Source organism: Cicer arietinum, chromosome 5 (genome assembly GCF_000331145.2).
Source record: "Cicer arietinum cultivar CDC Frontier isolate Library 1 chromosome 5, Cicar.CDCFrontier_v2.0, whole genome shotgun sequence".
NCBI lineage: Eukaryota > Viridiplantae > Streptophyta > Magnoliopsida > Fabales > Fabaceae > Cicer > Cicer arietinum.
The window spans coordinates 21,056,433-21,083,494 of NC_021164.2; the positions used below are offsets into that span (position 1 = coordinate 21,056,433).

A 27,062-nucleotide genomic window follows, 5' to 3' on the forward strand; every position below is an offset into this window, starting at 1 on the left:
AATACTTTAGGAGATGATGAATTATTAGAAATGAGTATTCTGAAGAATCTATATATATATATGCACTGAGCAAAAGAGAATCTCTCTATTCAGTTCAGTTCAGTTCATGTAAATTACTAATTTATATTCAGTTCAGTTCATGTAAATCAAGCTAAATATAAAACACTCATTGTTACATGAACTTGGTATAAAACACTCAAATCAAGCTAAATATAAGCAGAAAATAAATTAATCAGAAAATAAATTAATCAGAACTTAGTATAAAACACTCAATTCAGATTACATGCATATTTACAATAACACAGTTCAGATTACATGCATAGCTTATATAAAACAATTAAACATATATATACATTAAGATGCCCTTCTTCTTTTCCTGGTGACATTCACATTTGTTTGTCCATTTACAATACGAAACGATGGATTAATCCAAATTCCCTCATCATGATCATCTCTAAGATATAAACCATCATCAGTTGAATCAATTTCATGTGGTTGTTGTGATGTTGCAAATAAAAGATCATTACCAACATCTTCATCATTATTGTTATCATCACTTATTTTATTGGTCGATAGGACAACAGACCATTTATCATTAGAAGGATCAGTGACATAAAACACTTGTTGAGCTTGCGACGCTAAAATAAAAGGCTCGTCTTTGTATCCCACCCTATTAAAATCGACAAGCAAGAATCCTGACTCATCAATCCGAACGCCATTATTATTATCGACCCACTTGCAACCAAATATGGGAACACGAAACATTGTGTAGTCTAACTCCCATATGCGCTCGATAACCCCAAAATATGATAGATTTGCATATATTGGGTTTTTGTCTTTTGCACTTGAGACATGCATCGCTTCAGCTACGAGAGTGACTCCACTATTTTGCATAGTGGTCTGATCATCTTGTTCTTTGGTATAAAATGTGTAGCCGTTAATAACATAACCAGTGTAAGAAAAGACATGTAAGCTCGGACCATTTGCTAGCCACCTCAATCTATTTGAAATTGATCCGGGGTCTATATCAAATTTTGACATTATGTGATTTTTTAACCATGTTACAAAACTTCGATTGTGCTCTCGAGTTATCCAATTTTGATTCCTATTCATGTTCAAACGAGATAACTGATCAATGTGTATTGTAACATACGGTTGAACCTCATCATCATTGTGCAGAACATACAATTGTGCCTGCTCCCATTCTGTCCTTGATATAGTCAGTAGTCTCCTTCCAGTTATCCCTTCTCCTGATAGTCTTCCCGAATGACGAGACATGGGAAGCCCTATGGATTCAACATTGGACAGATATTCAGTACAAAATTCAGCAGCCTCTTCAACAATGTATCGTTCAGCAATACAACCTTCTGGTCGACTTCTACTTTTTACGTACCCTTTTAATATTTTCATATATCGTTCTATCGGATACATCCATCTCATATAAGCTGGCCCACAAAGTTGTGTCTCCTTAACCAGATGAACAGTAAGGTGAACCATTATATCAAAAAACGATGGTGGGAAATACATTTCAAGCTCACACAAAGTAACAACAATTTCCCTCTGCAATGTCGGTAATTTCTGAGGGTCGATCACTTTACTACAAATTTCCCTGAAGAAGAAACATAATCTAGTTAAGGCTAGTCGAACTTTTTCAGGTAAAATGGAACGTATACCTATTGGTAGCAAATGCTCCATTATAATATGACAATCATGGGTCTTCAAACCTTTTAACTTGAGGTCTTTCATACAAACCAAATTTTTAATGTTCGAAGAGTATCCTTCTGGAACTTTAACTTCGTGTAGAAATTTACATAAAACAATTTTTTCCTTTCTAGATAGAGTATGAGCGGCTGGAGGTAGATATGTGCGATTTCCTTTCTTTACTGGAGCCAGTTCATTTCTTATTCCCATATCGACCAAGTCCAATCTTGCATTGACGCCATCTTTAGACTTTCCTGGAACATTGAGTAACGTACCAATAACACTTTCAAATACATTTTTTTCAATATGCATCACATCGAGGAAATGTCTTACATACAATGACTTCCAATATGGCAATTCAAAGAAAATTGACTTTTTCTTCCACCCAGTTTTCACCAGCTCTCCCGCAAAAGGTTTGCCAAATTTATTGGTCAAACCTTGTACTTTTTCAAGTATTTGATATCCAGTCGGTGCTAAAGGAGCTTTACCTTCCTCTGATTTTCCATTGAATGCATTTCTCCACCCACGATACTGATGACTATAAGGTAAAAATCTACGATGTCCAAGAAACACATTCTTCTTACAATGTTTCAACCGCATCCAATTTGTACTCTCTTCACATATAGGACATGCACACTGACCTTTAATGCTATATCCTGATAAATTACCATATGCTGGAAAATCATTAATTATGCCGAACAACATAACCCTTAAATTGAAACATTCTTTCTTATACCCATCATAAACTTCCACACCTGTCTCCCACATACTTTTTAAATTTTCGATTAGAGGAGTCAAGTATACGTCGATATCATTCCCCGGTTGTTTGGGTCCAGAAATTAACAGAGACAACATCATAAACTTACGCTTCATACATAACCATGGAGGTAGGTTATATATTACCAAAATCACAGGCCACGTGCTATGTGAGATGCTTTGAAGACCATGTGGATTCATTCCATCAGTAGAAAGTGCAAGTCTTAGATTTCTTGACTCTATCCCGAATTCAGGATACTCGTGATCAATTTTTGCCCATTGTGGGGAATCTGCAGGGTGTCGAAACATTCCATCTCTAATTCTTTCATCTGCATGCCATGTCAAGTGTTTTGAATCTTCTTCACTGCGATACATGCGCCTAAATCTTGGTATTATAGGAAAATACCACACGACTTTTGCTGGAGTAGATTCTTTCTTCTTATATCGAGAGACATTGCATTTCGGACACGCCTTAAGTAGTTCATATTCGTTTCGAAATAAAATGCAATCGTTAGGACACGCATGAATCCTTTCGTAACTCATTCCAATAGAACACAAAATCCGTTTAGCCTCGTAGGTTCGACTGGGAAGTTCATTATCATCTGGCAACATATCTTTTATGAGTGTTAATAATTCCGTAAAGCTTTTATCAGACCATCCATTACTCGCTTTTAAGTTGTACAACTTTAATATCGCTGACAGTCTTGTGAATTTAGTACAACCATTATATAATTCTTTCTCTGCATCACTCAACAAACTTTCAAACATTTTAGGACAATCTCGAAGATCTTCTTCAACTGCTTTTGCAATCTCATCAACTCGGTCCGGCTCATATGTATCTGTATCGAAATCAGTTGAAGCATATGTAGAACTATTCTCAAAATTAATGTTTCCTTTTTTTTTCTCACCATGTCTTATCCAACATGTGTAGCTTTGATCAATTCCATTACATACTAGATGTCCTTCTAATTCATCTTCTCTAACACGTTTTCCAAAACAACATTTTAAACAAGGACAAACTACTCTATTTGGATCTTTTGCATTCTTCACTGCAAACTCAACAAACTCCTTCACTCCAATTTCATACTCTTTTGACAATCGATTGGCTGAAATCCATTTCCTATCCATATTATACCACCTATATAAATGCAGTAACAAAAATAATAAGCTTTCAAAACATATCAACAAGTTTCAAAAAGAAACCAATATCAACTAACAATTTCAAAACAGAACAGATCATGTGGTATGAGTTTTTGACAATTTTTGACAATTTCAAAACAGAACAGATCATGTGGTATGAGTTTTTGACAATTTTTGACAATTTCAAAACATAACAGATCATGTGTAAAAAATACCTTAGACAACGTAGATGGCCGCACAGTACGTAGAGGATATTAGGGTTCCCAACGTATATAATTATTTGAAAGATGTAGAGGATATGAGGGTTTCCAACGTATATAATTATTTGAAAGATGTATTTTACAGCGCTTGTGAAAAACGCGCTGTAATAGGTAGTTAAATTCAATGAAAGCGCATGTGTTTTACAGCGCTTGTGAAAAACGCGCTGTAATAGGTAGTTAAATTCAATGAAAGCGCATGTGTTTTACAGCGCTTGTGAAAAAAGCACTGTAATAGGTAGTTAAATTCAATGAAAGCGCATGTGTTTTACAGCGCTTGTGAAAAAAGCGCTGTAACTGATACACGAAAGCGCTTCCTTTTACAGCGCTTTTTTGACAAGCGCTGTAAAAGCCTTATAACGTGATGCGCAAACGTTATATGACCTACTACAGCGCTTGTTTTACAGCGCTTTGAATCAAAAGCGCTGTAAAAGGTTCCATTATTTTTAAAATACAATTACAACAGCGCTTGTGTTTAGCAAGCGCTGTAAAATGGGCGCTGTTAAATGTCATTTTTGGCGTAGTGAGTATACAGAAAATTTTAATTTGTATAGGTCTTTATGGATTTTGTTTGTCTACAACACAAATTTTCTTCACTAACAACAATTGTTTGATCAAAATTTATTGACTTCAACCACAACTATTCTTTACAAAATTACCAATGATAGTTGATGATTTGTCAATAGTATAAATTTTTTATATTAATTATTTATTAAATTTAATTTTTTTATCTATATTTATTTGATATTATTAGCATCTTTTGTGCTTTGAAAAGTAGTATTAACATATTTTGGCTATTTAAAAATAAATAAATATAATTTTTTATCATGATAAACCTTTTTTAATAAAAATATTTGTGTATCACACAAGTTTCATCCTACCTCGTAACAAAAAGTTAGTCATTGAAGTCTCTAATTATTTACTTGGTTGACCTTTTAAACAAACACCATATTTTTGTTGTGAACGTATAACTAATTGTGTCATCGAAATTTCATGCATTCAAACAAATTAGATATTCATGATTAAAAATGAAAGAAGATATGAAGTAAATGACCATAAAATAAGAAATCAAAAGAAAATAAAATTTCATTTAAGACTTGCAATATGAAATCGCACTTATAAAAATATTTGGAATAAAAAATATTATTTTTAAAAATGCGAAAAAATTGATTTTATTTTTATGTTAAAAGATGTTTTGACAAAAAAAAATGAGATAAATGATACAAGGTTAGAGGAAAAAGATGGCAACATTAATGAAAAATGTAAAAAGTAGATATTGTTATGGTATAAATTGGTTATCCTCCACAATTATAATAGAGAGCAAAGTTGTCTTTAAAGAAATTTAATTTATTAGAGGTAGTTAAAACTACATATGATTAAATGGAAGTTGTTAGGTTAGTTACATCATACTCTGTAGCAACAATTTATCAAATAATCATTTCAAGTTTATTTTTCTCTTTAATTATTTTTCTCTTTCTTGGACTTAACCATGATTCTTATCATGGTATCAAAGCAATTACCATTTGATAAAGCAATTACCATTTTCTTTGTTTTTTTTTTACCCTATGGTATTAAACAATTTTCATTCTTTTTGTGATTCCATCATATTATGGTTAAGGCTTATTGGTCACATTTGACATTTGAAGATGCAAGATTGAAATTCTTGATTCTATATTGGAGTGAGTGCCGTGGAGACACTAGAAAATTTTCAAGTTAGTCCAAAGTAGGCCGAAGATGTAACACCCCAAATTTTATAATAAACTACTTTATTAATTAAATAGAATTTTAAGTAATTAATTTGATGACTAATATTATTTTAGAATATATGTTGATAAATTTTGTGGCTAATTTTCGTTATATGAATGCTTTCTATGATGTGTTAGTTTGATACATGTTATATTACATGAGCGATATAAATAATACATATTATATTTTGTTATTTGATATATTTAAAAAAAATAGTATTTTAGTGTAATATATATTTTAAAGAAAAAGATTTTATGCGATTTTACGTGTACATACATGTACCCAATTAATGTAATATTTTTATGTGCGCTTGACTTATGTTAAGTATGAAGATAGTTATATTTCAATTATTTATAACTATTTTCTATTTTTAATTATTTTTTATAAATAATTATCTTGATATAGAATTGATATTGTGTCTGATTTCGTTTATTTTTAAATACTTGTTATGGTATTGTGATTTTATATATATTTATTATGATTTTCGTTAAATGTGTGGCATTTGATATTATTGTGATATTTGATTTAATTTCGTTAAATGTGTGGCATTTGATATTATTGTGATATTTGATTTAATTTCGTTAAATGTGTGGCATTTGATATTATTGTGATATTTGATTTAATTTCGTTAAATGTGTGGCATTTGATATTATTGTGATATTTGATTTAATTTCGTTAAATGTGTGGCATTTGATATTATTGTGATATTTGATTTAATTTCGTTAAATGTGTGGCATTTGATATTATTGTGATATTTGATTTAATTTCGTTAAATGTGTGGCATTTGATATTATTGTGATATTTGATTTAATTTCGTTAAATGTGTGGCATTTGATATTATTGTGATATTTGATTTAATTTCGTTAAATGTGTGGCATTTGATATTATTGTGATATTTGATTTAATTTCGTTAAATGTGTGGCATTTGATATTATTGTGATATTTGATTTAATTTCGTTAAATGTGTGGCATTTGATATTATTGTGATATTTGATTTAATTTCGTTAAATGTGTGGCATTTGATATTATTGTGATATTTGATTTAATTTCGTTAAATGTGTGGCATTTGATATTATTGTGATATTTGATTTAATTTCGTTAAATGTGTGGCATTTGATATTATTGTGATATTTGATTTAATTTCGTTAAATGTGTGGCATTTGATATTATTGTGATATTTGATTTAATTTCGTTAAATGTGTGGCATTTGATATTATTGTGATATTTGATTTAATTTCGTTAAATGTGTGGCATTTGATATTATTGTGATATTTGATTTAATTTCGTTAAATGTGTGGCATTTGATATTATTGTGATATTTGATTTAATTTCGTTAAATGTGTGGCATTTGATATTATTGTGATATTTGATTTAATTTCGTTAAATGTGTGGCATTTGATATTATTGTGATATTTGATTTAATTTCGTTAAATGTGTGGCATTTGATATTATTGTGATATTTGATTTAATTTCGTTAAATGTGTGGCATTTGATATTATTGTGATATTTGATTTAATTTCGTTAAATGTGTGGCATTTGATATTATTGTGATATTTGATTTAATTTCGTTAAATGTGTGGCATTTGATATTATTGTGATATTTGATTTAATTTCGTTAAATGTGTGGCATTTGATATTATTGTGATATTTGATTTAATTTCGTTAAATGTGTGGCATTTGATATTATTGTGATATTTGATTTAATTTCGTTAAATGTGTGGCATTTGATATTATTGTGATATTTGATTTAATTTCGTTAAATGTGTGGCATTTGATATTATTGTGATATTTGATTTAATTTCGTTAAATGTGTGGCATTTGATATTATTGTGATATTTGATTTAATTTCGTTAAATGTGTGGCATTTGATATTATTGTGATATTTGATTTAATTTCGTTAAATGTGTGGCATTTGATATTATTGTGATATTTGATTTAATTTCGTTAAATGTGTGGCATTTGATATTATTGTGATATTTGATTTAATTTCGTTAAATGTGTGGCATTTGATATTATTGTGATATTTGATTTAATTTCGTTAAATGTGTGGCATTTGATATTATTGTGATATTTGATTTAATTTCGTTAAATGTGTGGCATTTGATATTATTGTGATATTTGATTTAATTTCGTTAAATGTGTGGCATTTGATATTATTGTGATATTTGATTTAATTTCGTTAAATGTGTGGCATTTGATATTATTGTGATATTTGATTTAATTTCGTTAAATGTGTGGCATTTGATATTATTGTGATATTTGATTTAATTTCGTTAAATGTGTGGCATTTGATATTATTGTGATATTTGATTTAATTTCGTTAAATGTGTGGCATTTGATATTATTGTGATATTTGATTTAATTTCGTTAAATGTGTGGCATTTGATATTATTGTGATATTTGATTTAATTTCGTTAAATGTGTGGCATTTGATATTATTGTGATATTTGATTTAATTTCGTTAAATGTGTGGCATTTGATATTATTGTGATATTTGATTTAATTTCTTTAAATGTGTGGTGTGTTATATTATTGTGATATTGGTTGTTGAATTAATTTTATGCATATGTTTGATTAGATGAGTTTAAATGATGTTATAATAAAAATAGATGTGTTGTGATAATTATATGTAATGATGATAATGTATGATTAATAATGGTGATGTGATAAATTTGTGATGAATATATGTGTTGCTGTATGATTGATGATAGTGATTCTATAAATTGTGATGAGTTTATGTGATGATGATGATGATGTGTGATTAATTATAGTGATGTTATAAATTGTGATGAGAATATTGTGATTTCAATTTGTGTCTGAGATGACGGTATTAATGGAGTATCATATACCAACGAGGGGAGAAAATAAATATTGTGAATTTGTGAAGTGGAGATTATTTTGTCATCATATAGGTAGGGCCTGACAAGCCTAGTGATTCCGGGGAAGTACAACTGAATGAGCTTGATCGTGGCAGTCTGCTGTCGAGCCTTAAGGCAAGATTGTTAGACCTTGGAGGTATTCGGGTGGGGGATTCCTAGGGGACTTGGAGGTAGCACTCCAAATGTCGGGAGCTACCACGCAACACACGTTTACCTCGACTGTCACGTATATGTGTCTCGGGTTGAGTTGAGGGGATCTATGAGGACAGGGCCAATTTGAATTGTCCGTCCACCGGGATGGTGGCATAGTATCAAGCCTCCTAACCAAGTACTTCAGAGTTAGAATGGTACCACATTGTGAAGTAGAGTCTAAGCTCATGCATAGCATTGCATTTACTTGTGATTGTTTTGTGGTGATTGATGTGTTTCAAAAGTAATAATAATTACTCTTAGATGATTTGATGCATATTATAATGAGATGATTATCTTACTTGAGTGAATTTGATGTTATAATATGATACTATTTACTAAAATATTTTGATATATAGTAATGTGATTATGATACGGTCTATTATGATTGTTGCGTGTTCTTCTTACTTATATTATACTATTAACATGATTTTGAAACTCACCTCCTTCGTTGTTTGTGTTTGACTGGCTTTGCCCTGCGTTTGCGAAATCGCAGTTGTTACAGGTTAATAAGTCTTGAAGTTCAAGTTTGGGAGGAACCCCGATCTGATAGGTGATACCGGGAATAAGAGTTGTAATTTGTATTTTACTTATTTATTTTGAAACGGCTTTTGTATGAAAATCATATAAGTACTAGTAGGTTTTTAGAATTAAATCAAGTAATTATACTTAATTCAAGCTTATTGAGATTGCACTATGGAGTAAAGAAGTTAAAGTGTTCCTTTTGATTTTTGTAAATTATTATATATATTATTTTGGGGTTTAGGGTGTCACAGAAGACTTCGACGAGAGTTATGCACCTCGGCCGCTACCAATTTGCTCGTGAATTTTGTTGTTTAGCTGAAGTGATTACGGCTTGTATTTTTTTCTTATAATTTTCTTTCATTAGTTTCATTGTATTTTTTCTTTTTCTTGTATGGTTTTATCCAAGTTGGAAATGTTCTTATATACTTCCAACTTGTGGGGGACTATTAGAGGTAGCTAAAACTACTTATGGTTAAATAGAAGTTGTTAGGTTAGTTACATTAATTGCACTATATAAAATTGTGTCATACTCTAATTGTAACAACAATTCATCAAATAATCATTTCAAGTTTATTTTTCTCTTTAATTATTTTTATCTTTCTTGGGCTCAACCATGATTCTTAACAGTATTCTCAGAATTAGCTTCGAATCAAAGTAATTTGAATAAGCTAGAATAGACTTGAACAATCTCATCTAGAAATAGTTTTTTTTTTTTAATATATGACAATTACTTATTTATTTTTAAATAAATTAATATATGAAAAACAGTTTTGGAAATGAATGAGGGAAAAAAAGAGAAAGAACTGAATAAAAAATTATACAAAAAAATGATTATTATATATGTATACTCTTAATTTCTTAATTTTCTTACACGTATTCAATACTTTATTTTCTATGAAAAGCACCATTTTATTAAAGAAAAAATTAAAAAATAAATAAATAAAAATGAAACAACACATTACATGTGATAAAAATAAAACATCAAACATAGAGTCACAAAACCCACATAGAGTTGCCCCTTTTATTTTATGAAGTAAGTTCCAAAAATATATTTTGTTAGAGTTAGTAATATATATATATATATATATATATATATTTGGAGACCCGATTAAAATTATTTATCGGAGAATAATTTAATTAAGTTACGAATAATTTATTATCGACAAAAATTTTAAAATGTCACATGTTGCTGATAAATTCATCTGTCAGTTAAGTTTTGACGAGAGTAGATATTTTTATTAAAGTAAATTGAGAAGTGAGTGATGTGATATATGTAAGAGTGGTTAGATGTGTAATGATGATATTAGTGAAGTACTTAAATATTTTATGTAATAATTATTTTTTGGTAAGTTAAAAAAAAAAAAAAAGAGGAATATTTCTCCTTTTTAGAAGCTACCAGCCGAGACACTCTCTTAGTTTACCTATTCCATCATTTTCTTCCCTCTTGATGTAAAAAAACATAAAGAAATAAACATAAGTGTTGGTGAGTAAATTTTTGAGGGACAAATCTTCATCTTGAGACAAATATCCTTGAATCAAAGTTGTTCAACTTGGTGTTGCAATGCTTGTGGTGGCTTTGGATTGTAAGTTTCTTTCTCTCCCTCTTTTTCCCTCTTAGGCCACATGCTTGTGTATGGTTGTGGGAGAAGAGGTTTTTTTTTTTTTTTTTTTTTTAAAATTTTTATACTCAAGAAGCTTGTTTAAAAGGAAGGATCAAAGAAATTTAGAGAAATTAATTTACTAATGTTATTATATGTTTCAAGCTTTAGAAATGATAAGAGTTTTTTTGAGTGGTTTATTGCAAATGTCTTGTCCATATATAAGTGATTTTCTTCTTGTGTTATCAATCCTTCTTCATGCTTGTGTTATTTATGTTATTGGTGTTTTGAACAAAAAAATTAATCCCTGTTGTTGATATTGTTAGTAATGGTTAAAAAAAAATGATTTTTCATGTGTTTGGGTTATGTAATGAGTTGTTTTCAAAAAAATGAGTTTGAACTGAAATTGAAATTTTACAAGAAAATTTAGAGTTGTGCAAAAAGTTCAAATTTTAACTAAGTTAAAGGGTTTGAGCAAAAAGTTCAAATTTTAACTAAGTTAAAGGGTTTGAGCAAAAAGTTAAATTATGAAATTAATATGTTTATAGTTAAAAATATTACTCTTTAATTACTCTTGGACATAGTTTAAAGGAAAAATTTAGAGTACTTTATTAATTCAAATTTTTGTGCTCTAATGGTTGAATTGATAGTACTTGAAAGATAAAAAGTTTTTCTTCCATGAAGATTTGAATTGTCGAGTGTGTGTATGTGTGGTTTGGAAAATCTTCGTTTTTATTTAGTTTTAAATAAATAATGTATCACTTGGTTTTAAAAATTTTGTGTATGAAAGAGATTGAATTTTGGAATTATGATGTAGTTGAATAAATTTTTGTGGTGAACAATTTTTTTATAAATCTTTATGTTTACGTAGTTAGCTCCTTGAGTCTCGAAAAGGAATTAAAACCGTTGGTACCGAATTAATGGTGGAGAGAACTCTGAAATATTAATGATGTTGTGGTGAATAAAGAAAAATGATTTTCTTAGTTTATGTCTTTCCAAAAATAGTTGTTATGATTGATTATAAAAAATGTATACATGTGGTTATCAAATCTTTGAACTTGTTTTTAAGGAAAATTAGTGAATTGTGATTTTAAGTTTTTATATGTATACTTTCAATTTTTAGAAAAGTTTGCATGATTTTAATTAAAGTTTCAAGTTTATTAGATAAAAGTTAAAGTCTTGAGTTAGAATTTCATTTTTTTTTTAAGATTCTAAGTTTCATGAATTAAAATACAAGCTTTGTTGATAAGAAAATAAAATATAATATTTAATATATTTTGAAAGGAATGAAACTATTTCAAAGAATTAGTACTTTGAAACTAGAAAAATATTTATTGATATTTTTTGTGTAGTTATGTTGTTATGAGGTAAATACATTGATTGAACATTTATTCTTAAAAAATGTAGTATATCAAACTTGTAGTTATTTGAAACAAAAAACTGAGTTATGACAAATTTGAGAAAATTTGTGGTTGTGTGAAAAATTTTGAGAAAAATAATTTAAAACGTTTCGAATGATTATTAGTGAATTCTCTGAAAAATTGAAGGATGTTGATTTCTAAAAATATATTTTTATATGTTGAAAGTGTATATTGTGAATAATAATATTATTAGTCTTTACTCGTTGTAAGCTCTTTTAGTAAAATATACTCTAAGAGAGTTAGGAGTAAGGAAAGTGTTGTAAGGTAGTTAAAGTCTCATGGACTAATTTGACTTAGTCAAACACTATTTGATTGAAGGTGTTGACACGAGCGAGATTTTCATTTTGTTTGATTGTGGTAGCAATAGTTGTTGAAAAAACTATAATTGAGGTAAGGGTTCCTTTCAAATTTTTAGTTTGCACATAGGGAGCTTATATGTGTGATCGATGCGTAAATATGTGATGACTAATATTGACGTGATTATGCATTCATGATTGCTAATATGGGTTGCTACATGTTATGAATTTTATGGATTAGGCGATACTTATCTCCCAGGTATCGGGTTCGAATTTCACGGAAGACAGAAATTCGCTATTTCTACTGGGTGGTTAGAGGGGGTGAGAAGATCGTAAGGTAGCATTGCCGGTAACGGTAATGGCTGGGGTGTTACAAAAAAAAGGCAATGTAACGCCCAAATTTTTAATCCAAACAATTACTAAAAACAAAAACAAGCTTATTTCTTAGAAAAGTTTACGAATTTTTTTTTTTTTAATACTTAACATTTATTCATTTTAAATAATTAGTAACAACTACATTATTTAATATCATTAATAAAATATTTATTCAAAATTTAAAACAAAATAAAGAAAATTATTCTTAACCGAAGAGAACCACTTCTGTATTTCTAGAATTCTAGTAAAGTTTGTGACAAAAGATTAAAAAAACTTATAAATATTTGACAATTGGATTATTACAAAATCGTCTTGAAAAAAACCTCATGTTTATCCCACGTTCGCCACACGTCAATACTCATTAACTACTCTTAAATCTCATCTAACTCATTAGTACCTAAAATGTTGTTTTAAGGGCCAGTTTTTTCCATCATCCACATCAAACCAAAACTATACATATAGAAGAATAATGCAAAACATATAAACGTAAAAACTTGCAATTTAAAAGAAAAAATGTGCAAACCGGTAAATTGTATATCAAAACATATGCATAATGACTGCTCATAAAACTATATGATCCGGATATAAACCTGCCAATAAGGCAACTTCCACTCAGAAAATCATCCACACCAATGAGAAAAATAAACCTGCCACAAAGGCAACTTCCATGAAGATGCATATGCCATGACATCAAGATATAGTATCAAATAGATATATTCCCACATAGCCCACTAAAAATCATGTCACATGTATTCAAATCACTTTTTAAAATCATCACCTCATTCACATATCATTAAGAACACATACACATATCCATATCACAAGTATCATATATTCATAGACAAATAATCATAAAAATTATGACTTTCACCACATACACATAAAAATAGAAACTTGAATTCTTATAGGCCATAAAAATTAACATTTTAACATATATAACAAGAAAATTCACACTCCAACTAATATACATAATAAAAGTTATAACTTTATGACATATAAGGTAAAAATTCAAACTTTATTTCATATCCATCATAAAACTACAATTTTATCACATATCACATAAAATTTCATACTTCACTACATAAAAGTCATATATTACAATTCAATCTCAACAAAAATTGGGATTTTATTATTTTAATTCATTAGTCTACATTTATTCCTTTTAAAATATAAGTAATCACGATTATTTATTTTATGTAATCAACCAAAGGCCTAACTATAATTTGTGTGGAGAAAATCCCTTACCTTGACCGTTTTTCTTCCTAGTACAAAGCTCTAAGCCCCACAAATTTGTTCACAAGGAAAAGAAGTTCTAAGATTTTGATGCCAAAAAAGAGGAGGTGATGGTGATGGTGGCTAGGATTTTGGTATTCCTTTATGTTTTTATAAAGGATTTGTGAAATAGGGTTTGTAGTAGTGGCTAGGGTGTTAGCATTCTTTTCTTAGTGTTGGCCTAAATGAGGAATAGAAGGGGAAAATATTATTATTATTATTATTATTATTATTATTATTATTATTATTATTATTATTATTATTATTGTTATTATTATTATTGTTATTATTATTATTATTATTATTGATTTTAAATAAAACCAACAATTACCAAAACTAATTTTTTTTAACACAATTTCATTACTAACATATTACCAATATTTCAAAGCTAATGTTTATAAAAAGTAATTTAAGTAATTACTATTTTAAAATACATTAATAACAAAAACTCTCATATTCACAATATTAACTACAATTATTACTATACTATTTTACAAAATAATTAGATAAAAATACTACCATCTTTATAGAATAGTCAAAATGATAAAATAATCAAATTTAACATAAATAATTTATATTTATTACTAAATCCCAATAAATACATATAAAACCATCATATCATAGAAAATATAGAGAAATAAAGAAAGTAATCACAATATTAATACTATCTTAGACAATTATTTATAAAACAAACAATTAAAATAGGAAGTAGTCTTAAATAATTAAAATATAACTACGCACACATTTATTATATAGTTTAACGCACACGAAAATATCCCCACAAATATCTAATGCAAATCTACATGTAAACTCACTCAAAATCTTATCCTCTAAAGTACTTTTGCTAAAATATCATTATATTTTTTTTAAATAAATTAAATAACTAAACATAATATTTATAATTTATATTACTCATTAAATCAAATATATATACGATTATCAAACCATAAGAAACTCATACATATTAGGAGAAGTAATCATAAAATTAATCAATATATATTCTAAAATAATTTTAACACCAGATTAATTTCTTTAAAATTCTATTTCATTTAATAAAATAGTTGATTATGAAATTTGGGATGTTACAATTCTACTCAACTTAAAGAAATTTCATCCTCGAAATTTGTAATGACGAATAAGCAAATTATTATCTAAATTACCACAATCAAGATTGAACTTAGTCTCGAAAGATATAATAAACATGCCGAAAATATTCATAATTTATTGAAGTACAACATTTCATAAATCACCTTGCATAGCATGATAGATATTATAACATGAGTTAACAACACATATTACACGTAATTTAATATTGAATAATATTGATAGGTTCTAGATATTTTTAAATAATAAATTTAGAGGATGTTACAGGCCACAGGATGGTTCCAAGAGTTGATTGGACCATCTTATCCTTACGAGGATTTTTAGTTGTGTAGGTCTGCGATAGACTACACTCTGGTAAATTGTGTTGATCTGTGATAGGTGGCACCTCGATAATTAGTATTGGTCTGTGAAAGGAGGTACATTTATGATTTACGTCCCTCGAGGAGGGTTTGAAAATTCCAGAATCATGTGCACTGGCATATAAGCATTGCATTAGGGTGCTTGACACGCGAGTCATGTTTGTTATGATATGATATATGCATATACATGCTATGTTATTCTTTGCTATCATGCCATAATTGCTAAGTATTTATTGTTTGTCTTCATGACATAATTGTTAAATGTTAATTGTTAATTTCGGTTGGTGACCCTTTACATTATTGTGGAAATTGAGCTTTGCCCTCAGATGATACTGGAGTTCGTTCTACCGAGTGTTACCCTGATGACGGAAATGTCGTTAGACTTTCCTAACCAGCATTTGCTGGTTGCTTGGGTATACAATCCCATCTCAAGCAGGGGTACATATACGGGGAAAGTGGTCAGGACAAGTAGGAAAGCTGAGGTAGTGAATTGTTTTGAGATTCCAGCCCCGCCGAAACCACCTATCTCGTTGGTGAACCTTACCTCTAAGGAGATTGATCCCTCTATGGCTAATGAGGAGGAGAAAGTTACTTCGATGAGAGATATGGCGTCAGAAGGAACTTGTGAAGTGTGTGGAGGTCACCCTTGTTACAGTAATTGTTAATGGATGATTATATTAGTTTTTGGTTGTATAAGGACTTAGTGTTTTTCTTTTGGGTGGCTGTACTTATTTTTGTTTTTGGGATGACTGTATCTATGACATATCTTGACAGTTGACTTTTTGTTGGGTCCATGTTCCATTTTTTTTTATGTGACCATGGGGGAATAGCATTCTTGGAGCAGTACTTATGTGCAGGTGTCTGCCGAGAATACTCCAGGGATACGAGCGATGTTTGATATGTCTTATAGTCTTGGTGTATTTTATATTTGTATACTTTGAATTATTGTCCCAAAAACTATCTTATCTTGATTATATATATGATGTAATTATTTATGACCTTTGTCATTTTGTGTTACAACGTTGTATTTTATTATGTTGTTTTAAAAAGAAAAATGCATTCGCGCTTTTAAAAATCTAAGTGTTACACTTATCTTCTCTCTCGGCAACCACAATATTCCTCCACCCGATTTTCATTTCTTTTTTCTTCTCATTCCAAGCCACAAAATTAGCCCCTATAAATTATTTACCATGAGAGAAATCATATATTTTTATGAAATACTTCCTCATTTTTTCACAAATGCTTTTGAATAGAATTTTAGGGGCTATGGAAGGAAATAATATTCACCTCTTGAAAATTTCTCATTTAATATTCTATGAGTTAAATACACAACTCCAATGTTAAGATTTCATCTCTAGACATATTTAGTTTAGTTTAAAAAATTTATTTAGATGTTCAGAGTAGATTTAATCAAGTTGATTATTTCATTAAGTGCACAAATAGTTTTGAGTATAAAACAAGTAACAAACAGGTACTTAGCTAACAATCACAACTAACTAACACTACAAGAAATTTTCAATTTTGCAACACATACACTACAAGAAAATATTGATATATTTACGGAAAATTATCCACGGATTTGAGTCCGTGAGTAAATCATATTTTATCTATGAAAAAGTCGTGAGTACATTTGTTATAAATTAAATTAATTTTTTTAAAATTATTACGGTCAGTCCGTGGGTAAAGTTAAAATAACATGATTTCATGTAAATTATTTTTCGTATTTTGTTTACCACAATTTTTCCGTTGGTAAAATTTACAGAAAAATTAGAAAATATATTTGATTTTTATTAATTATTTTAAAAAACTGTTTTTGTTATTTTTTTCATATGACCTTGTTTAGAAAAAAAAAAAAGGGAGAAACCTCTTAATAATACTGATACTAAAACCTCACCCTCCTTCAAACTATCCCCTTCAACCTTTGGTCTCTCCATTTGAACCCTAAAATTTCATATCCAAATTTTCAAGCTCTCTCGCCGTGCAGTCTCCTGTCGTCGTCGTCTCTCGAGCTCTCTCTCACATCGGCGCCGTCTCTCACATCGTCGCCGTCTCTCGAGCTCTCGAGCTGTGTTGTCTTGTTCGCTATTTCACTGTGTTGTTCTTGCTACGTCGTGTTTCAATCGACAATTGCTCCGCCGCGTGGAATCCTACACGTCCCTCCCGCTACGTCCAAACCGCTGGTATATCTCTTCATCCTTTCTCAAACCCTTTTCTCTCTACTATCTTCAACGAACCTTAATCCCCAAAAACCATGAATTCAATTTCAAACGACCCTAAATTCATCTCTCTCGTTTCACTTCGCGATTTGCAATAGCAAGTAAATTCTATTCTCTTTTCAAACCATTTCAGTTTGCGATTTCAATATTTATTTTGGTAATCTTGCTTGTTAAGTGTCATTAATTCGCGATTTGCTGAATGAGGTTGGCAGTTTGTGATTTGTTCTGTTTTTGAGCTGATATGAGTGATAATCTAAAATTTCAATTTACACTGACTTTGGTGTGTGCCACTATGATTTTGTTAAATCACATTTTTTTTGTATGTTGATAACATGAAACGTAAATGATTTATTTGCATTGCCATCAGGAGAGAATTTCGTGATGATGCCTGACACAAGTATGGATGCACCATATATTGCAGGTCTTGTTGCGCTTATTAAGCAGAAGTTCCCAAATTTCAGTCCTCCAGCCATTGGTTCTACACTTTCTACTATTGTGTCTTAGAATGATAAGAGTGGTGGACTGATAATGGCTCAATGATCATGTGCTTTTCCAGATCTAAGCCAAACCCCGACTACTCCTTTTGACATGGTGGTATGTTTAATACTGTTAGAATTTCAAGATTGTTAGAATTTATGAATAAGTATGGTGGTATGATTAAAATGAATGTTGAGATCATCCTTCATTAAAATCCGATGTGATCAGTTTCATGCTAATGTCATTGGCAATATTCATGCTATATTTAAAGAAGGATCCAAGAAATCAAGGAATCATCAATTCATACTTGTTTTTAGGCGAGGCTATCCTCTCAAAGTCAAATTCATGTTATTTTGTTACTTATAATTATAACTGAAAAATGTGATTCCTATTACTTGTATTAGTACTACTTTACCAGATTCTGAGGGGCTCTACTTCACGCTCATTCTATTGACGCCTTGTGTGTAATTAATTTTTCTCAATTGAGCTAATCTAGTTCAACTCTTAGTTGCAGTTTTTGTTTAATTTTGGCTTTTTGCTCTTGTATCTTGGTTTTTGATCTTTTCTCCTTGTTTTCCAGTTCAGATCAATATTCATGGAAGAAATCCAGAGATTTGCTTGAGAAGGTTGTTGGGCAAAGTGATCTTACTGGTTATAGAGTTCCTTGCTGCTAAGGATGATCTAACTCCATATCCAAGGGCAGTCCAAGATTCAGTCAAGGTATTACATTTTCATCCCAGTGTTATCATATTATTGAATACGTTGTGCACAATTTCATAGCTAAACCTGTTGGTTCATAATGTTATCATCTATTTATTTTTGGTATAGGTTACTTAGGAGTTGGGAATAAAGGCACCTATTCACGTAAGTAAGAAATTATGCGATTCAAGTAACATGTATAATAAAATTGTTAGGGCTGCAGAACACTCTCATTTGAGCATCCCAGAAACTGAATTTTGGAAGAAAAGAAAGCAATACCACCAGCTTCTGCAAAACTCTCTTATTTTTGCTTTAGGTGTTTCTCTGAACTTTTCTTACCAGAACTTGACACAAGATGCACACACTACAAGTTTGCTAAATATTCATTTTTCTGTTGTTCGAGTGTTGATTGTTAATTGAAAAAAAAAAGGTGTTGACTGTTAAAATAGCTTTCTATGTTGAATTTACAGTTGGGACCACAACGACATTTGTTGGTTTGGCAGCATGTCATGCATATGCAGTGAAGAAGAACTCTTCTGCCTAGTCATCAAACAACTTAAATTATGGTAACAGTTTTGACATAATTGTGAATTTGTGTTAAGTATTGTATACAAAACCTCATCGGACGACCTTAAGTTAGAGTCTTTTATGCATAATAATCACTAATTTCATTTATTCTTTGTTAGGTTAAGACTTGTTATATGTAGTTAGTTTCCTCAATATGATTGTTGGTTTCAATCTGATTTTCGTTGTGAACTTTTTAGGGAAAATTACATTGATTTGATGAAATTACAGTTATCGGTCTTTTAATTATAGCATGCTTGAAACGTTTCACACATACACACACACTTTTTGATCAATTAACTCTATACGAGCCAGTCTTTAGTTGAACAGTCACAAAATATATACACGTCAATGTCTCAATACCACTAAACTCTTGTTTAGTTTAAAAGGATTGCTGTAAGAAATGAACCCAAAAATTGTCAATGTCTCAATGCCACTGAACTCTTATTTGATACTTACAAGGATGGTATTGTATAGTCTTTGGTAGCTCTTTTCTTTTGATAAGTTTAGGACCTAGCTTATTTGGCTTGTTGAATATGAACTCTAAAAATGCATATTAAAACTAATCATGAAAAGATGTATATATGAATGTATAACTATATATGTATATATGAATGTATAACTCTATATTGAATATGAACTCTATATGAATGATTTGAGAAGTAGAACAATGAGGGGAAAATGAAAGATACACTTTGAATAAAGGTAGAGGAATAATGTATGAAAGAGTTAATTTGTTTGAATTATGATGTGGTTTAGTTTTATTTAAAATGTTTATTTTTCTATTTTGATGTTACCCACATAAATGCCATCCGTAAGGTTTATTCATGCCATTTTCGTGGATAATTGTTTTCTTTCAGACTTAACATTATCCATAGAACTATCATCGATAACATTACCCATGGAGAAGCCGTGATCAAGTTTATCCAAGGAAATGTAGTAAGTATACATTATTCAAGTCTTGTCCGTCGGTAAAAATATTCCTACGAGCCAATTATCTACAAACTCGTGTCCGTGGGTAATCCATGGATAATTTTACGTTACCTACGAAATGTTCATGGGTAAAGTCAAAATTTGCTGTAGGTAAGGACAACTTTTCTTGTAGTGATAGTTTGCCACAGTTCTTGCAAGACTGCTCTCAGTGATAATTAATGGTAGTTTCTGCGACATAATTTCACAACTGCCACATCGTTTTGTATCCTGCGTTCCTCTTTTCATTTATCTAAGGGTTCGAAAAACCACAAATCTCTATTTCCTTCTCTAACTCTCCCAAATCTCATTCTCCCAAATCTAAAGTCATTGCCGTCATCATCTAATCTCTCAACATTTCACTAATTTCAATCTCTCAATCTGAAGTCGTTTGCACTTATCTCTCAACTTTTCCTTTCCGAGAAAAAGTAGTCCCACATGAAAACTTCAACCTAGGTGTCGTCGTCAGCAACGCATTTTCGAATCTAGCATTTGTGGCTTTGTCTTGTCAACGACAGACAGTTCTTGTTTGAGCTTCAATGGTGGGAAGACGAAAGGATTAGGAATGATGACATTTTAAGAGTAAGAGAGGAGTGTGGCGGCGATGACTGTGGTGTGGTGGATGGCGGAGACGATCTGGTGGTGGCAGTTGTCTTCAAACACACTATGTTTTCTTACTAAACGTTAAATCTTTCTTGCTTCTTCATAGGTACAACGTTATACTTTTTCTAGTAACGATAACGTTTAATCTCTTTAACTCACTTTTCTAGATTGTTCATGCATTGTAAAATGATTTGTGGCCATCCAAGAAATAGCTCATTCGTGCTTATTGCAGAATTGATAATTTGTTACTGTGACAATTTATTTTGAATTATGTACTTTGTTGTTGGTACTTTTACAATTTTTCTTCTTTCAATTAAATGTGCTAGGAGATAGCTCCTTGGTAATTACTTGTTTTATGGAATATATATTTGTTTTTATGACTGATTTTCTCCATTTTGTTTGGATATAATTTGTTTTTTTGGGATTGAAACAAGACTAATTTCATATACTTTGTTTGTATTAGATAGTGAAATGATTGTTTCTATTTTATTTTTCTCTATTCTTTTTTGTTTGATTTTATGGCAAGGCTATTTTAATGTGGTTACTTGGAATTTTAGCTCTTTTTGTTTCCCACCAATTTTATGAGCTTTTTATTATTAGTTCATGATTGTAATTTTTTGCATGTGTTTGAATACTAGCTAATGCCACTACACTAGTACATTTTAACCTTATTACATCGTCGATATTAGATTGATTGTTATACCACCAATGTAATAAGCAAAACGGTGGCAAATTTGTTATTATGATAAACTTTGTTAGATCTGTTTTAATTGAATTGATCTAACATACACATTAAAAAAAATGATAACAAATTTATTATTATAATAAACTTTATTAAATCGGTTCTAATTTAACTGTTCTAACATACACATTAAAAAAAATTAAAAAAAAAATAATAACAAATTTATTATTATTACAAATTTTATTAAATCTGTTATATTAAACCGTTCTAACAAACGCTTTAAAAAAAATTCTCTAAGTTAAAAAAAAATTAGAAATCAGCGGCAAATGCAAATCCATCTTTTATCTTTCATCCTTGTACTTGATACGCGAATACAAACCCGGTCACGAATTACTCAGTTTACTTTTCATCAATTCATTCTTCATCATTCATCCATACTGTTATCGCAATATATATATTTACCATAGTATCCATTCTTCATCGTTCATCCGGTCACGAACTTAGTCCTCATCATTCATCCTTCATCACGAACCAAACATTTAGGAACCCATGTCTTACCCCTTCAACGCTTTAACATTTTCATCCTTCAACCTTTAACCTTCATCCTTCATCGTTAAGTAAAAACGGGAATACGAACTTCAGCTTTCAGCGGGAATCGGACGAACTTCAGCTTTCAACCTTCATTGCCGGTGATGAGTTGGTCCGGCGCAACATTTTTCTACTTCAGCACTGACGACGAGTGTTTTTTGTCTTCCTCTTCCATCTATCAAGGAGCGTTTCGATCATATTCTCCGGTAATTTTCTAACAATTCTTGTTTCTTACTTACGAATCTAAAATTATTTCATTCTAAATTGTTCTTATTATTAATCTTTAATTGAATTTTATTTTAGTAATATTTAAAAAAATTTCAATGTAACATTTAACAAGAAGATTATATTGTGTTGTGAGATGTGATTGAAAGGGAGTATTAAATCGTTTTATGTAGTAATAGTTAGTTAAACTCTTATTAATTACATAAGTGATGCAGAAATTTTAGAAGTGGTGATGCCTAAAAATCGATGAAAGTGATGGAGAAATTTGAATAGTAGTAGTTACCCCAATTTTCAACCATCCTTTAAACCTGCATGGTATGTGTTTGTGAATTTGTCTCTGTTAATAAAACCTCAATAATATATTAGCAAATGTAGCAATGGCAGCAAAGATAGCACACTACTATTTTCACTGCATGTAAACGGCTATTAATCATTAAGGTCCCTATACAAAATACTTTACAAAAAATATCAAAGCCTGACTACTTGCCCTCTGTTTCCATACAACAAACATAAGCCACCAATAAACAACTAAACTATCAGCATGCTATATACACCCTCCAACAATTGTAGTCAGTGAAGACATGAGCTTTGTCCCCAAGTAACTTCTTGTGACCAGAACTTCCAACAACTAGTTAACACCCTTATCTACATTGCTATAATAACCCTAATAGTTACACCTTGAAAATCCAAATATAGATCCAGTTACGAGAATGAAGTCATGAAAGGTGGAAAGATCCTTGACCCTCTGTTATGGCATACAAGAGCTTCACTTTCATCTTTTTCTGAAATTCAATAAATTGTTAAGAGTATATTTTGATCTTTTTTTTAATGTTTGTTTCAAGTGGTTAGCAGATGAAAATAGTAGTCTGCTATCTTTGCTGCCATTGGTTCATGTCTTTGATGGCTTCTTTTATTGGATAATATTTATTGTTGTGCTATCTACTAATATATTTTGATGGTTTTGGGCAGTTATATAGAGAGTAGAAAATATGAGTAGATAATGTAGCAAGAATCTAGGTGACAGAAAGAGTATGTTTTGTAGTAGACCCTGATTCCCTAGCAGTAAGTATGACAAAGTGAAAAACTCCAGCTACTAGGGGTTAAACACTTTTCAAAGTTATAATCAAAGTTATAATCAAGTATAGTTTTGTAAACTTAATTAATAAGTAATTCGAATTAAATTCCTTTAGTACCAAAATCTGTTTGTTGCATGTGTTTCATTATTCGTTCTTATTCTGCTTCCTGGATAATTGGATGAGTTTTTCTTTCTTTTTTACCAACCTGACCTGATTTGGTTGCTTAGAGTCAATCTTATTATGCAATTGTTAAATTATGCATGCCATAGTTTCAATTGTTCTATTTAAATTATTATCATTTTTTTTATATTTCTAAGTTTTTGGGGTATGAATCTTGTCTTTTTGTTTTGTTGAGGATGGATATCGATCAAATCGCTAACAGAGGATGTATACTAAGGGGAAGAAGATATTTATTCTATAATAAATAAACTAAATTAACAAAGCTGTTGAGGATGTTAATACTGACATAGATATCTTATCTTGCCTGTTGTTGAACACAAATTAGTATGTTGATTTCTAGTTGTTATTTTTTCATGTGAAATATGATTGTCATTTTTCTATTTGCACTGATTGATCATAATTTTTATGATGATAAATATTTTCTGATGTGTTGGTTTTCTTCTTGTGATGATGTACTTATCCCAATTAATTATTATTTAAGCTTATGATGTTTGTGCTGGTTTTGTATAGGTATGAGCTCGGTCGTCAGCTAGCAAGCACTAAATTATCAATTAACAACACAGTCAGAAGAATCTGTGTTTGAGGGGGTATTGTGAAGTGGAGATATCTTAGATTGGATACTGGTAACTTCTCATGGGGCAGTGAAGCAGTAACTCGCAAGACTCGTCTTCTGGATGTGGTTTACAATGCCTCAAATAACGAGTTCGTCCGAACGCAGACTCTTGTTAAGAGTGCTATTGTTCAGGTTGATGCTGCACCATTCAAGCAGTGGTACCTTCAGCATTATGGTGTTGAAATTGGTAGAAAAAAGAAATCAACTGCAACCAAGAAGGATTCTGCAGAGGTGATAGTTTTGGAAACTTTCTTGTTATACACACTTATATACATTTTCATATGGTATATAGCTTCATTTATATTTGTGGAAGGTTTTGTTATTTTGGATATCTCATTTAGTTTCGAAATGACTCCCTTTTCAAATATTTATATAAGAAAATATATATTATACAATAAGTTGAAATTGAAAGTAAGCACTAGTCATATTCTAACATGTTAGCCTTTAAGGGTATTGTAATTTATCATTTTGTGGATTAAATTCTCGTGCATTCTACTGTGTAGTAGTTGGCTCTTCTTTCAAATCGGATGTGTTTTTTCTCAACCTTTTCATATCTAATTTCAAGGAGGTTGAAGCCGCTGCTGAAGAAGCCAAGAAAAGTAATCATGTGTAGAGGAAACTTGAGAACCGTCAAACAGATCGTCAGCTAGATTCCCTCATTGAAGAGCAGTTTGGTGGTGGTCGTTTGCTGGCCTGGCCTGTATTTCATCTCGTCCAGGTCAATGTGGCAGGGTTGCTGGGTATGCATAATTCTGCTTGTTTCAGAATATTTTGGATTGAACTTCATATTTGTTTTATTATTTACACTGGTTTTGTTTTATTTTATTTTTGTAGATACATCCTCGAAGGTAAAGGAACTGGAATTTTACATGAAGAAGTTACAAAGGAAGAAAGGAAATGGTGTTGCTTAATTGTAGTGTTTTCCATCTTATATATGACTTCATTTGTTTTTAATAGTGCAACAATATTTGGTACCTTTCAAGTTGATGTCATTTACTTTGGATGAGACAATGTTTATCAGATAACCTTTAGGTTGATGCCCTAAGACATCTTTAGCGATTAATTTTGAATTTGACTTGTTATATTGGTTCAAATTTAACCGATCTAATAAATCATTTTTGAATTTGACTTGTTATATTGGTTCAAATTTAACCGATCTAATAAATCATTTTTGATTTTGACTTGTTATATTGGTTCAAATTTAACCGATCTAATAAATCATTTTTGATTTTGACTTGTTATATTGGTTCAAATTTAACCGATCTAATAAATCATTTTTGAATTTGACTTGTTATATTGGTTCAAATTTAACCGATCTAATAAATCATTTTTGAATTTGATTTGTTACATCTATCATTTTAGCTGATTTAATAATTAATTAATTATTACAACGCTTGATGTTAGATCGTACAAGAACCTGATCTAATAAGTACATAGGAACCGATCTAACAAGGTTTAATTGCACTAGTGCTAATAGAAAAAGGTACTAATTTGTATTCTCACACTATGTGATAGTAAATCTTGTTCTTGCTTCCAGGCTTAGGACTAAAGCCAATGAGTTTTTGTGCGTGCATACTTTTGATTTAACAATTAAAGTGTTGTCTTGCAATATGTGGGACCTTCAAATTATTGTCCCTTCAACGTTAGATTTTCATATTCACTAATAACATCAACCCATTTTTTGGTGGTGAGTGTTGATCAATAGTGATAAGATTACGATCAATTTTCAATATATTAGTTCCGTATCTTAAAAATCGCCCAACACAAGCAGTCCTTTTTTCACTCTCAAGAATCATGTCCCTTTTATTTTCTTTATTGTATTAACTTTTGTGGGAATATCAAGGCTAATTACTTTATATAATCTACTCATAATGGCTATTGAGAAATATCTAGTATGGCTACATTTTGCTTGTTGTAATCATCAATTTACTAAATGAATGAAGTGAACCAATGAGATTCTTTTCAACCTCCCTCTATTGTAGTTTCTTTTGGTTGTGTTTACTTCAATGGTTGGATTGTTAATTTGTTGCCTATGGTGTGATTTATTCAGTCCATTCAAAATCTCTGCTTCATGATGCTTTAATTTCATTTCCATTAGTTGAATAGTTGGTTTACTTTTGACATAATTATGTTCATGTGCATATACTTTCAAAAAAATTGTTCTATTTTCATTTCTATTACTGCTATTTTCTCTTTGTTCAACAATTATTTTGCTCAATTGTTTTGTTTGGAAATTTGTAGTATATCTTTCTTTATATTACAGCCCTGGCAACCCATGAAAAATAGGTGAATTCATAGTATAATGAGAAAAAAGTAATGGAAAAATTAGGTCTCTAAAACTCTTCTGGAAAGTGAAGCATGTTTAGTACAGTGAAAACACTTTAAAAGCATGTTTAGTCACTATTTTTTGTTTTCCATTTCATTTCTTTGTCATTACTTGGGCTGTTAATTTGAAGTACTCCCATGAAGTGTGTTAAATATGCTTCCTGATAGTATTTACAACTAATTACAACCTACAAAACTTCTTAAAACTGGGTAAATGTAATTGTGAT

At 30.2% G+C, this 27,062-nt stretch overlaps 1 pseudogene; it reads left to right on the forward strand.

Moving 5' to 3' along the window:
- Positions 1-17,488: 17,488 nt before the first annotated feature.
- On the forward strand, positions 17,489-25,557 carry LOC113784806 (small ribosomal subunit protein eS8-like; annotated as a pseudogene).
- Positions 25,558-27,062: the final 1,505 nt, after the last annotated feature.